The sequence below is a fragment of the Ictidomys tridecemlineatus genome, chromosome 1 (assembly GCF_052094955.1).
Source record: "Ictidomys tridecemlineatus isolate mIctTri1 chromosome 1, mIctTri1.hap1, whole genome shotgun sequence".
Taxonomy (NCBI): Eukaryota; Metazoa; Chordata; class Mammalia; order Rodentia; family Sciuridae; genus Ictidomys; species Ictidomys tridecemlineatus.
Genome location: NC_135477.1, coordinates 90,558,102 through 90,573,069, shown reverse-complemented (window position 1 = coordinate 90,573,069; position 14,968 = coordinate 90,558,102). Strand labels below are relative to the sequence as shown.

At 39.8% G+C, this 14,968-nt stretch overlaps 1 long non-coding RNA gene across 1 annotated transcript in view; it reads right to left on the bottom strand.

Moving 5' to 3' along the window:
* Nucleotides 1-6,317: 6,317 nt before the first annotated feature.
* The window catches only part of LOC120885730 (uncharacterized), a 36,661-nt gene continuing 28,010 nt past the window's right edge, over nucleotides 6,318-14,968 (bottom strand). The window contains exon 3 of the long non-coding RNA XR_013436930.1: nucleotides 6,318-7,466. This is a non-coding gene — a long non-coding RNA (uncharacterized LOC120885730). The remainder of the gene's footprint in view (nucleotides 7,467-14,968) is intronic.

The window sequence follows — 14,968 nt, the reverse complement described above, 5'->3', positions numbered from 1 at the left end:
AGCAAGTAGATTACCAAAAGGAAAACTCTGAGACCTTTAAAATTTGTTTTTGATCTTCATTGAGATTCCAGGAGATACTACATTGATGGGCTGCTCTTTGCAAAAGAAAATGTAATAACAAGTATAATAGCAGCAATTAAAAATTCTAAGAGATAATTGAGAATGGATATTGCTAGATACCAAAATCAGTAAGTTAGAAACTAAACCTTACAAAATGCACTGTAAAACCTGTCTGAGCTATAACGTTAGCAAAGATTTAGAAAACTAGGTATGCAAAAGAAATGGCATTTTCTGCCTTGTAAGCTTATACCACCATTTAAAGTGCAAGTTAGCAATATCAATTCAAATTCAGAAGATTCTGGATTTGGACCCAGATCTTCCACATCTGGAACTCAATCCTGAGCAAAGAGACGAACTCCAGAATATTTGTTGTAGCATTCTCTTGTAAACTTGGAAAGAGCCCAAACGTCAATAAATAAAGAAATGAATAACTAATGTGTCTATAAATTTTATTTATTTTTAATTCTGCAACAGTTAAAAAGAATAAGATACTATCAGAATAATGTCAGAGGTTGTTTAGTGAATGAAATAATTTTGTGTAATAACAGATTTTCTAATATTAATATTTCTAAGAAGAAAGTACGCTTCAAACACTTGACAGAATGAGAGTTTGACAAGTGTTATTTTCTGGCTTAGGTGCATCTACTGTGATTAGGATTGTGGGCAACTGTGCATATTTTCTCGAAGACTTATTTAAGATAACAAATTGAGCCCTTTATGTTCATCAATAAAATAAATTTCAAATAAATAATAAATATTTATTAGCAATAAATATAATCCAACACAGGCAATTTTACAACTGTGTAGCTTGCTTAGAAAACAAACAGTAAAAATAATAGCTTATTGACAAATCTGGGACATTTGGAAAGAAGTTCATTGAAGATAAAGCAAATGTAAACATGAGGTTGATGAGGGGAGGTGATTAGGCAATCATTAATAAGTTTCAAGAGGATTTAATACTTAACATGTATGAATACATGCATTTGCTTCAAAACTGGGAGAAATTTTAATTTGGAAAAAAAAAAAAAAAAAACATGAAGGTACTTAACAGAAAGCCAAGAGAATGAAGAGCACCCCTGGATAGAGCAACTAAGGGTAAAAAAAGACAGAACCGGGCTGCAATGTGGCTCAGTGGTAGAGCGCCTGCCTCACACATGATTTGATCCTCAGCACCACATAAAAATAAGTAAATAAAGACTGTATCCATCTACAACTAAAAAATATTTTTAAAAAAACAAACAAGGGACTGTTTTCATTTTAAGACTTTAGAACCCTTTGATTTTACTAACCCATGTTCATGTATTTCTTTAGTAAAAACAATTTTTTCCTAATAAAAATGCACTAATTCATGAAAGCTGGGCTTCTGTTATTTCTTGTACACCCCACTTAAAATTTCAAGGAAACTTTGACTGCATATATCTCCATGGTCAGCTTAAAAATGTAGAAAGGAAAACATAATGAATTAACCGTGGATCACACAGAAACCCAGAGAACAGTTTCAGGTGTCAGGATTTCTGCATGGTGCCTGCTTCGTTCATCTTTCATAGAGAATCAAGTCTCACTTTTTCCTGGTTGATTTATGGAGTAGCACTATACTAAAATATAAAAAAATATGGCAAAAATGTAAATAATAAGACATATATTCTAACATTCAGATTAGAACGTTTTGTTTCTATGAACTGGTAATTGTTAACACCCACTTCTGACAAGCACTGTTTCTCAAAATTTTCCCCACATCACCTGCATTAAGGACAGGACCCAAAATCTACCTTTCAAACAAGTACCCCTGATTCAGAATCCTGCTCAAATTTATGAAGCACTGATTTAGAACTTTTGCACCCTGCCTAAGGGAAGAAAAAAAAAATGATGTTTTCTATCCCTAGTTCTAAGAGAAGGAAAACATGCAAAGTGTAATAAGTTAACATGTAGAGATGGGAGAAGATAAAAGTAAAATAATGATTAGATTTACATGTTGCTGATCTATTAAAAACTAAAGACTTCTTAAATATATAGTTAAAAAAATGCATATGGAAGTATTTCGTATCAGCAAGTCAGAGACAGTAAGCAACCTCAGTGATAGATGTCTCAACAAAATGTATTTGTTAATAGTTAATAAACAAAAAATTGCAAAGCACATGACCTAATTAGCTAAGATGACTTTGTGAGGGAAATGTTGGCCAACTGCTGAAAGGATTTAGAAAAATAATTACCTCTGAAAGATTGAACCCTGTGATTAAGGATGTTCTGGCTGTGGAGAAGAAGAAATGCATAATTAAATGAGTACCTGGAATAGAAGTAGAAATTCTAGTGAAAACATATTAGTACTCACAAAGGAGATAAAGGCTATAACCAATCTACATGAAGTTGGGCTATTTATGTGGAAAGGAAAATTACATTAGTGATCATTTTTAATGATATGTCCCAGCCTTTTCTGTCCCTCAGGAGACCTCATGTGTACCAAAATGTTCTCAGACAATACATTGACATTTCTCTTAAACCACGTTCTTTCTGGAACTAAAAAGAGAAAATCACATCAGTATGTGATACTTGGGATAATTTTATAGTCAATAATCAAGGTACATAAAAACTAAATTATTGGAAGGTAAATTTGATGTGCTTTCTAATTCTGTGCCCCATGAGTCACAGGACACACACTCAGGTCAAGCCCTAACAGAATGGAATTTAGTCTATTAGACCTGACAGTGCTATAACGCAGGAAAAACTGGAGGAAAACCAAATTGGGATTCTGAATGAAACTACCCCTTTTCAGCCACTGGTCATGGTCCTCTTCTAAGGGAAGAAAACTTGGTTTCATGGCAAGACAAAGGCTTAGAGCTGCCTAGCATTGCCCAAAGCTGCCAGCTGTCTTTACTCTTGACAGGTGAATTAGCAAAACCTGAACTACATACTATTTTTCCACCAACATTTTGTTATGAACTGTTTTAATTACACAGAAAAGTTGAAAGAATGGTACAGTAAGCACCCATCTATCCACTACCTATATTCTATTTTTAATACTTGCTATCTCTGCTCCCACATATTTAGCCAGCTGCCCATCTTGCATTTTGCTGTATTTCAAAGTAATACTTCATGCTTCATTCTTCAGTTTGCACATCATTAACTACACCTCAGTATTTGTTTATTTGTTTGGTAAAATTTGTGTAGTGAAATACAGATCTTAAGCGTAGCATTCTACTTGGTTTTTGTGTTTTTGTTTTTTGGGTTTTTTTTTTTTGTGTGTGTGTGTGTGTGTGTGTGTGTGGGTAGGGGAGGATTGAACTCAGTGACACTCAACCACTGAGCCATATCCCCAACCCTATTTTATATTTTACTTTGAGACAGGCTCTCACTGAGTTGCTTAGTGCCTCGCTGTTGCTGATAGTGGCTTTGAACCTGGGATCCTCCTGCCTCAGCTTCCCAAACTGCTGGAATTACAAGTGTGTGCTGCCACACCTGGTGCGTTCTATATTTGACCACTGTAACCCAAACTTCTCTCTGTCACTCCAAAAAACTCCTTCATATCCTTTCTCAGTCAATCGCCATCCCTGACACCAGAGTCAATCACTATTCTGGCTTTTGTGTCATTATAGATTAGTTTTGTGTATTCCTGAACTTCATATGAATAGAATCATACAGTATGTACTCTTTTGATCTAGCTCATTTCACTCACCATAATTTATTTGTTTTAGCCAGGTAGTATGTATCAGTAGTTAGTTCCTTTTTATTACTGAGTAGTATTAAAAGATAAACTAAGGCATATTAAATATCATAGAGTTTGAACAAACAGCAATTCATGAATCAGGCATCTCCAAACCAAAAGTGGTTCAGGACTCTGCCACCAGGGAAATGCAAGGCTTTCTATAGGATGAACTCAGAAGCAAGGCAAAGAAAATAATTGCTGGGTTGCAAGTATATCATCACCTTATTTAGTCTATCCCATTGGGAAATCCATGCTTATAGAACAATAATTTAGTTGGCAGCTTCTGATTGGTTGAACTTAAGTTTCACTTTTTAAATTAAAAATAGAGACATTTATAATAAATAGCCCAAGTTATGTTTACTTTATGTTTGCAAATCAAGCAATCAAGGTTGTCTCCATGGTTTAACTGGTTTTGTATGCTTTAGGGAATTCAGAGACTTGGTCTCCATTTTACTGAGTTTTAATATGGTGCTCCATTGAATGAATGCACCAGTTTGTTTATCCATTCTCTTCTCGATGAACACAGGGATTCTTGTAAGAGGGGATTTGAGCGTGGCCTTGACAGGTCTAAAGAGATGGTAATTGTAAATCAGGATGAAGGTAAACATATGCTCCAGGCAGAGGGAGAGCCATGGAGAAACCTCATCTCTAGATTCCAAGACAGCAAAGTCCCTTAACAAGGCAGGAGAAAGGTGTATTCAGGCCCTCTCCCACAAGTCTCAAGTCCCTGCTCTGTTCTTTCACTTTTTCAAAACCACATCTAGTTCAGGTGTGTATTTTCTCACTTGGGACTGTTGGAGTAACCTACATTGGTGATTTTTCAATGTCTGATCTCCCTCCCTATCAATCTATCATAAACGTGGTCACAAATGCTATCTGAACTGCACCTTGATGATATCAATGTCTCACCCAAATGGTCCTCACCTCACTAAGGCCAAACTCCACCTTGACCTTAAGGACATTCTGCAGATGACATTGACCAACCTTTGTGCACTTACTGCTTACCATTTGCCCTCCCTACCTATTATATATATATATTACCTCAGCTCTTCAAAATTCCCCAGATAGACCCAAACTTTGCCACTCCTGTGCCCTTCCTAATGCTATTCTTCCTGTCTATAATTCCTCCTTTATATCCTCCAGTCTAAATCCTACCAATTCCTCAAAATCTGACCCAAATTCCAAATTGTACCTCTTTCACCAAGTCTTCCTTCTTATCTCCCAGTGCTGTTATGGCTTACAACTGTTATTCTCATTTCCTCTCCTTTAGTAATTAGGAACTTTGCACCTGAAGGTCCCAGAAAACCCAACTGATAGTAAAACAAATTGAGGTTTTTCTTACTCTAGGCTTCTTTTTTACTCTATGCTTCTTTTCTTACTCTAGGTTTCCTTCAAGGAAGCTACTACTGCTCCAGAGATCAAATCCGTGTTCACAGGGAGAAGAAGAGAGAAAGGGAACAATGTCAGGCACATGTTTCCCTTTTATTCAGAAATCAAAACTTGCCCCAAATCTTACTTCTCCCAGCAGACTCTCCTCCTACATTTCAGTGGCCAGACTGGGGAGCATGGCCACTCCTAGCTGCAAAGCAAGTTAAGAACATGGGACACAGGGTTGCAGTGACTGACTCAGAGTCAGTCTAAACTCTAGATGCACATTTGGGATTCTTTAATGCCTGGCCTTACCCGCTACCCAGAGTCTAAATTAGCCAGTCCTAATGCAGCATCTGGGAGCGATACAGCCTCCCCACACTACAAAATCAGTAATCTCTCTTAGCAAGGAGGATGGAATGAGAATACAACTAACAGTATTTACTGTTTCCTACATAGCTACCCTGCCAGACTGCCAGCTGTTTCAGGACAGAGCCCATCATTATTCACCTTTGTCTCCCCTCAAGATATCCAGCATCTCAAAAATGTTGTAAATTAGATTGATAAAGATATTAATATATTGATATATATTACAATATGACTTATAAAACATTTATGTATTATCTTTAGAAACTCTTTATAATGTTACTTTAGGAGAATGAATTTCAACTTTTGTTTTATATATATATATATATATATATATATATATATATATATATACACACACACACACACACATACACACAATATATATATATACATATATATTATTTTTAGTTATAGATGGACAAGAATGCCTCTATTTTATTTATTTATTTTTTATGTGGTGCTGAGGATTGAATCCACTGCCTCACATGTGCTAAACAAGCTCTCTACCACTGAGCTAAAGCCCCAGCCCGAACTTAAATTTTAAACAATCAATTTACAAATGAACTATTTCTTTTTGGGGGGGGGGAATCAGTAGGAAACAATACTCAGCTCTTTTTATTAAATTATATATTTATTGCAATTTGTTTTATATGATAGCAGAATATTACACATATAGAGCACAATTTTTCAAGTCATTGGTTGTGCACAAAGTATTTTCACACCATTCGTGTCTTCATACATGTTATTAGGATAATGATGTCTAACTCATTCCACTGTCTTTCCTATCCACGTGCCCCCTCCCTTCCCCTCCCTCCCCTTTGCCCTATCTAAAGTTCCTCCATTCCTCCCATGCTCCCCCTCTTCCAGTGTCATTATGAGTCAGCATCCTCATATCAAAGAAAACATTCGGCCTTTGGTTTCGGGGGATTGGCTTACTTCACTTAGCATTATATTATCCAACAAATGCCATGATTTTATTCTCTTTTAATGCTGAGTAATATTCCATTGTGTATATATACCAAAGTTTCCCTATCCATTCATCTACTGAAGGGCATCTAGGTTGGTTCCACAGTTTAGCTATTGTGAATTGTGCTGCTATAAACATTGATGTAGCTGTGTCCCTGTAGTATGCTGTTTTTAAGTCCTTTGGGTATAGACTGAGGAGTAGGATAGCTGGTGAAATGGTGATTCCATTCCAAGTTTTCCATACTGCTTTCCAGATTGGCTGCACCAATTTGCAGTTCCACCAGCAGTGTATGAGTGTGTCTGTGTGTTGGTTATATTCTATGAGCAGGAGACCATACTAACTTATCCATTATTCACTGTGTACTGGGTGGCTATGTGCCCTTAGTGTAGGTCAAATACCTATAGGTTAAATACCTTCCCATAACTCTAGCCATCCTGTATCCTCCAAGGTTACCACTGAGTCCACTTTCTACACTGATAAAAAAAATTTTTCAGACCATCTGACACATGAATACTCATAACATACTAATCCAGTTCTTGAGAAAAAAATTCCTGGTCAAAATCTAGAGCTGAAATGTCATATTTAATGTCTATCATATATTCAAGCTCCTGGTAATAAATTCTATATGGCACCCACATTTGGAGTTGATTTGGCATTTCATTAATTAGTTACATTGCTATAAATTGCATTCCCAATCAATAGATTAAGCAAACTTAATGTACACCTTCTCTGCTGTATGTTAAAAGTGAAAAACTGTGCTATCCCCCCACTGTGTTGGTTAAGGACTCAGTAGCTGTCTTAGCAAATGGACCCCTAATCTCAATGACTTAACACAATAGCCATTTATTTATTACTCACATGAACTTCAATACAGGTGTCTCTGATCAATAAGTATCTCTTCAGCTGGTGTTTCAAGGATCCAGGCTCCCTCCAGCTGTGGCTTCTTTCTTCACCAATGGTTTCCAGGGTTGTTGCCAAATTGGAAGGAGAATGGAGGACGCCCTGTGGAAAGTTGGGCAGGGAGAACAGGCTGAGAAATGGCACGCACCACTTTTGCTTACATTCCATTGGTCAAAACTTTGTCACATAACCTCACCAGGAAACTGGGAACTAAAGCCTAGCTATGGGCCAGGAGAAAGAGGAAACAGGTTTGGTGAACAGGTAGCCAAGTTCTGCCACACATAAACAAAAATAGACATCTACCATGCTTACAGCTTGACTCCTGCTTCCTTCATTTTTCAATTTTTGAGACTTTGTTCTGGGATTAAGAGATTTAGATGGGTGGATTAGAAATGCATCTTGCTTCTAATGAAGGTCCTCCAGGTGTTTGAAAACAGAAGTCTCAAACAAGTTAACGTTAACTGTTCTTTAATGATTGTGAGAAACATAAGCAGAATTCAGGCTTTAGGGAAGAACTGTGTATTTTAGGAAAGTGATTCACTCATGGGCAGAGACTAGATATTGAATTATTTCTCTTATAAAAAATGAAATAAGTATTCCATTCTTGATACTTGAAAATAATTTTATCATATGGAGCCTTTATTTTTAAAAGACATAAATTGGGCTTGGATTCTAGTTCTGTGTTACCTACATTTCCTTTGTCTATGTCATTATATTTAGTAAAATATAAATATATTTCTTCATGTGTGAGGTATATTCTTGTTTGGCCTTTTGTCTAGAATAGGAAGCCTTTCCTTGTCCAAGAGTCCATTAGTAATAGAGATTTCTTCACCTTCTGTCCCCAAAACTTACTCCGGGGCCGGGGTATAGCTCAGGTGATAGAGTGCTCACCTAGCACGTGCAAGGCCCTGGGTTCTGTCTCCAACACCACAGAGACACATGCATGAAAACTTCCTCCTGAAAGCTCCTTGCTCTGGGATGTGAGAGGGAAGAGTGACCATGTGGCCTCAGTTGCTGAAAGCCCCTGCTGGCTCTTTACACCCTGCCACAGTCTGGCTGGGCACAATTCAGGAGCCACTTGTCAAAAGAAACTAACTTTATTTTTAGAACTACACAGGCCAAACAAAACAGCTCCTCAGGAAAAAACCCTCAGAGCCCAACTGTCACCACCAGCTTCCCACAAGCCTCTCACCCCAACACCAGCCTCTCCAACTCCCACAATCCTCCTGCTCTTGAGGCCGATTGGCTGGGTCGTGTGGGCGGAGCCAAAGAAGTCCCCCAATGAGCAGCTCCGTGGTCTGAAAGGGCAGGGAAACAGCCCAATGAACATCACCACAGAGGAGCCAATCAGCTAGATGTTGCTGGGGCCGCTGTGAGCCAATCATCAGCCGGCAGCTGGAAGTTTGCTGGCAGCTGGAAGTTTGCTGGGGCCCCTTTGGCTGTGGCTCTCAACAACACCCTACATGCTTCTGTGCACATCCCCAGGCAGCCTGACAACCCAAACATCTTCTTCACTTCCCATCTCTCTTGCATTTTGTGGCACTGGGGTTAAAATTAAGAATGTGGTCAATGTGCTAAATTCAAATTCATAGAGGAGCAGAATGCAGATTCATCCAGATTGAACCTTCCTGAATTTCTAGCTCTACCTATTGGACTGGGAGTATAGCTTTGTGGTAGAGCACTTCCCCAGCATGTAAGAAAGCCCTGAATTCAATCCCCAAAAACACTAAAAAAAAAATTAATTTTATTATTAGTTATTATGTATGACTTGTACATAAGTATGATTGTATTGATCAGAGTTTTCCACAGAAACCAAACCAATAATAAATAAATAAATAAGAAGAGGTGTATTTTGAAGAATTGGTTCATTCAGTTGTGAGGACTGACAAGCCTGAAATCTAAAAGGTAGATCAGCAGACTGATAGTTGGCCAGGAGTTGATGGTGCAAACTGGAGACAGAATTTCTTCCCCAGAAAACCTAAGATTTTGCTCCTAAGACTTTCAACATATTGGATGAAGCCCACCCATATTTTAGAGGGTCCTAAATTTGAGGTCAACTGACTGTAGGTATTAACCACATCAGCAAAATACTCTCAAGCAACAGCTACCTTAGTGTTCTATTAAATCACTGGTATTATGGGCTAGCCACGTTACCAGAGAAAACTAAAAATAGTTTTAATTCAAGTAATTGAAAATGTAATTATATATATGCCTCCTTGGAGTTACTCTGCTTTCATATCTGAACACTTCTTGGAAAATGGCAACATGCTCTTAGACACGAAAGTCACATTGCAGTTCTACCAAGATGCTTTTCTTAAAGATACATCTATCAGGATACTGTGGGTTCAGTCTAAACAGAATGACAACCATACTCTGGAGGTTTGGGGTTTATGATTGGATCTTAATTGTCACTTTTTTTCCATAGTTCAGTGCTTTTTTCAGGCTTAGCTCCAAAATGAAAAATGAACTCAAATTTTAAGATCATCACCCCTAAGCCCCTGAAAATTCCAGCTCAAACAGGACATCTTGCTCTTGATTTTTATCAGTGCTTTCAGGTATTTACATCTTCTAAAAATCATCCCTCTGAAAACATTCCAATGACTGGCCTTCAGCTCTGCAAACTTTGAACAATAATGTACATTGAATGCACTTTATATCAAATTCTTTCTTTTCATGGCCTGTGGCTTGTGATTGATTCTGGGAAATGTTGATTGTAAGATAAGCTCTTTTCAGACTTTTCAAAAGGTGACCCCCAAGTAGGTAACATCAAGTAGAAGGATCTTTTCACAGAAGTGAGGGGGTGAACCAACCCCTCTGGGCTGGCCATTGTCACTGCCCAGCATCGTGAACCTGCCCATTCAGTGCATAAAAAGCGTCCCCAGCTGCCACCAGAAGGACTGGAGAGCCAGCTGCCCCCACATGCAGATGCGTGGGGTGGGGTGGGAGAACTTCAGAGTTTTGTATTTTAACTTTTCAACGAAAATGCTAAAGCAGGGAAGAAGGCAGGAAAACAGTCAGGCTGCAACACGAGCCAGCCCTCAGATCCGTCCTTGAGTCATTCTAAGTGGAACAGGGTAATTGTTTCGCTGGAGACCTGCAGAACAGTTTGTGGGAAAGAACGATTTGTACCTGGCATATATTCATTAGCTGTGTGTCAAAAGGCCACGCGCAGAGAGAAACCATTATGTATTCTTAGCACCCTCACAGCCTTGAGGTGTGGAAGTCCACATGCTGAGTAGCCACCGGGTCTCCCCAGTCTCCCTCTCCCGCTGTGTTGGGCAAGCAGGACAGCAAGTGGAGGTGGCAGGAGGGGGCCAGCACAACTCCTAGGGATTTGGATCCAAAGAAAGCAGAGAGGCTGAAGTGAACAGACTCCATTAAAGGCCTATTTTAGGTTTCTTGGGACCCTCCTACTGGTCTAGCTTAAATTGAGAGGGGATTTGGTTTGCCTCGCTGGCTCTTTCTTCCCACTCACTTCACAATTACAGCTTTTCTTATTGTCATCAAAATACATTTAATATGTGCTTTTTTTTTTTTTTGGCCTGGCTTTCTGTTAACATCTGTACAAAGACAATGCCTCCAGCTGTGAAAGAGTGAACAGAGCTCTATATGAGAGAGAAGAGAGAGAGAGAGAGAGAGAGAGAGAGAGAGAGAGAGAGAGAGAGAGAGAGAAGGCCTGGGTTTCAATCCTTCAATCCTTGGAGTTTTGTTAAAACCTTTAGTTGCAAAGAACAAACACCAGCATCACCTTGAATGCTGGGCAGGACAGGGTGTAGACTATAAAGAAACAACTGGAACCTGAATGTGAAGGCCTTTGGGACCACAGGGTTCCACTGGGAATCAGTTGTGGTCTCCCAATTTAGTCTACGTACCCCCTTGTAACTCCAGCCTACCACCCTGAAAAAGTTTTTATCTGGGATCTCACTACTAATGCCCCATTTTTTCAGTTTCTTGGTTCAAATTCTTAATGTGATTGTCCCAGCGCATCTTCTTAAGTCAGGCCCTGTAATAGCCCAACAGCTGCTTATGGAATGAAGCTTCTCCCCAGTCAATGAACTGCCTGGTCCAGAGAAGCATCCTGCTACTCTCTCTGAATGCCATGTGGCAGGGCAGGCAAGCCAAGCCTTGGCTTCCTTAGCTTGTGATTAAGGACAAGTTTTAACCTTTCCCAGACCCCATTTCTTCAATGGTACATGATGGTAATACCTTCCCTAGCCCATAGAGTTCTCATTCATGCACTCAAATATCAATGCTATGGCCTGAATGTTTATTTTCCTCCCCGACTCCCAAATTTATATGTTGAAGCCCTGACCCTTAACATGATGGTGTTTGATCTTACAGAAGTAATTAGTTTTAGATGAAGTCATAAAGGTGGGGCCCTGTGATGGGACATAGGAAGTAGGTGGCCACCTATCTACAAACAAGGAAATGGCCCTCTCCACAACTTGCCCATGCTGGCAGGCACCCTGATCTCAAATTTCTAGACTCCAGAACTGTGTGAAACAAATTTCTGTTGTTTAAGCCACTCAATCTATGATACTTCACTCTGGCAGCCCAATTTAAGAAGCAGGTATTTGTTGAGTTTCTACTTCCAGTACTATGTTCAGCAATAGGGATACAAGGGTGAATAAAATTGATCCATATCTGCAAAATGGAATCAATAGTCCAGAATTAAATGAGCTCATGTTTGTAAAAACAGAGCCCACCTTGTACCCACAGACCCAATGTTAAGATCTCTTCAATCATTATTTCATTCATTAAGGATCTATTCAATATTCACTGCAAATCATAAACACACTAGACATCCAAAGATAAATAAGACATGCTTTCTGAACTCAAGGACTCAAAATTTATTTAAAGTACCAACATTTAAGCAAATGGCATTGGTGAGAAAGTTAACAGGAAGAGTATAAGATTTAGAAATGGGACAGTCACTTTGGCTGAGGAAGTTTGAGAAAGGCTTTCCAGAGCAGACAACATCTAAGCTGAACTTTGAAGCATGAGGAAGAGTTTTTTGATGCTTAAGTAGTGGAAGAAGAACTATGCATAGAACTATGCATAGAACAAGCAAAGAAAACGACATGCAACCCTTGGAAATTGGAGAGATTAGGGTTAACTCCAAGAAATGTAAACCCGCTAGAATTGCTGGAACATAAAGTTTAAGGAGGAATATGTGAAAAGTGAAGCTAGAAAAGTAGTAGAGGCCAAATTATCCTGTAGAATCTTGAACTTCTTGCTAAGCAGTTTCAATTTTATCCTGTGTTCCATGGGGAGTCACGAAAGAATTTCAGAGAGGTGAATTAATCTCAATAGTCAATCTGAATAATCTCAGATTTTTCTTTTTAGAAAAAGAACACTGAGGGACAGAGCAAGAAGAAGGGCAAGACCAGAAGTAGTGGCAGTCAAGAGAGAACTGTAACAACATCAAGGAGAGATGATGGGGACCTGAAATAATGGGGCCACAGTAGGGAGGGGGAGGAGGGGAGCAGCCCCAGCCAGGTTTTAGAACTTTTTAATTGTGGAAGTGAGGAAAAGAAAGAATAAGAAGCTCACTCCCAGGTTTCTGGCTTGAGAGACTGGGGAAGAGAGGGTTGTTGAACCCCAGAGAAGGAGATTAGGAAAGAAAGAGGCAGGGAGGTGAGAACTCCCATTTGGACAGGTGGTATCTGAGGTGTGTCCAGAATTGGCAGAGACCCTGTGGTTCTGCAGCTGGATTACAGGCCCATGCTCAGTGGAGGATGCTGAGCTGGAATCCAGGTGTGGAGCTGTCAGAATGCAGAGGCATCTGAGACTGGGGCAAGAGAAAGTGGGTTTGAGAGTGAAAGGATTCATGGCGGGGTGTATGAGGGGCACCCCTAGGTGCAGGGGTGAGGACGTGGGGATAGTTAAGGGAGGCTCACTCACTGAAATAGAAAGGCAAAACCAACATCCCTAAACTAGCTACTCACTCCCATCCTGCCACTTAGGTGTGTGCTTTGACAGGGACTGAATAAAATCATTATTTTCTGACAAAGATTCATGGTGTTAGACAAGAATTTGTCTGGCCGAGGTTTAAGATAAAATACAGTTTCAAAGTTCCGGAGGCGTGTGTGTGTGTGCACATGTGTGTAATGGTTGTAGGGTTACAGGTTTTTGGGAAAGTTCAGTCGTAAATGGTCTTTCTTGTGTTCTATGGGGTTCTGGTCCAGTCTGGAACTCTCATTGCTCTGCCCTATAATTTTTTTTTTTTTAAAGTTTATTTTGCCTCTGGATTTTTTTTTTTAAGAGAGAGTGAGAGAGGAGAGGAGAGAGAGAGAGAGAGAGAGAGAGAATTTTTTTTAATATTTGTTTTTTAGTTCTCGGCGGACACAACATCTTTGTTGGTATGTGGTACTGAGGATCGAACCCGGGTCGCACGCATGGCAGGCAAGCGCGCTATCGCTTGAGCCACATCCCCAGCCCCTCTGCCCTATAATTTACTTGGCTATCTCCATTGTGGACACAGGCAATGCATTAAGGAACATCGTTCTAGAAAGGATTTAAGGCATGGATAGACAGATCAGCTGAAATGGAAGACTTTAACGAAGCAGAGACTGAAGTCGCACAGAGAGGAGGTGAAGGACACAGAGGACCCCAGAGCCCCACTGCCTTGGAGAAGAAGCAAGAAGGAAGCAGTTGGGAGGGGGCCCAGCTCACTGCGTAGGTGAAGGGGGATGAAGGCATTTGTGGAAGAAGAGATAGGTCATGTGTGAAGTCCCCATGAATATAGAGAGATGGAGAAAGGCTCCCTGAGGACGGGGGAATACACATGTTTAAAGAATGTGAGCTCCGGGGCTGGCAGTAATATGAAATAGAGTTGGCCAAACACCATAGATAGATACAGGACAGGCCAACAGGGTGTAACAGAGATCTTGTACATCTGTCAAGGTATGTACATTTGGGAATGAAAGTGAAGGACAATATGTGAACTGGGGAGTTGCTCAATGACGGAGCCCTTGCCTATGTGGGAGGTCCTGGGTTCAGTCTTCAGCACTGAAAAAAAAAAAATTGTGACGGACAAAAATCTCTGTATTTTAGTCTTTCAGTGGAAAAGGACCCAGGGAAAGTCATTGTTTCTTCTGTAATAAATACAGAATAATTCACAGGCAATACTATGACAATACATATGACTGTGGTTTTGGCAGGAGAGTACAGTTTTTTTAAAGTTTCAGTTTCCACAATATATTTAAAAAGTAATGAAAAATGAAGAAAGAAAAGGAGCACAAGTGGGCATAAGATATGACCTAAACAGTTATCACAGAAAAAGACCTTTAAACATATGATAAGTGGCTCAACATCACTAGAAATAAGAGAAACACCAGTTAAAACTGCACTATAAGACTGAAAAGCTTAGCTGAGCATAGTGGCACATGCCTGTAACCCCAGCAGCTTGGGAGGCTGAGGCAGGAGGATCATGAGTTCAAAGCCAGCCTCAGCAATGGTGAGGCACTAAGCGCCTCAGTGAGACCCTCTATCTAAATAAAATGCAAAAAAAAAAAAGGGGGGTGCTGGGGATGTGGCTCAGTGGTTGAGTGCCCAAGTTCAATCCCTGGTATCCACCCCCCAAATATGTTTAGTAACAGAAA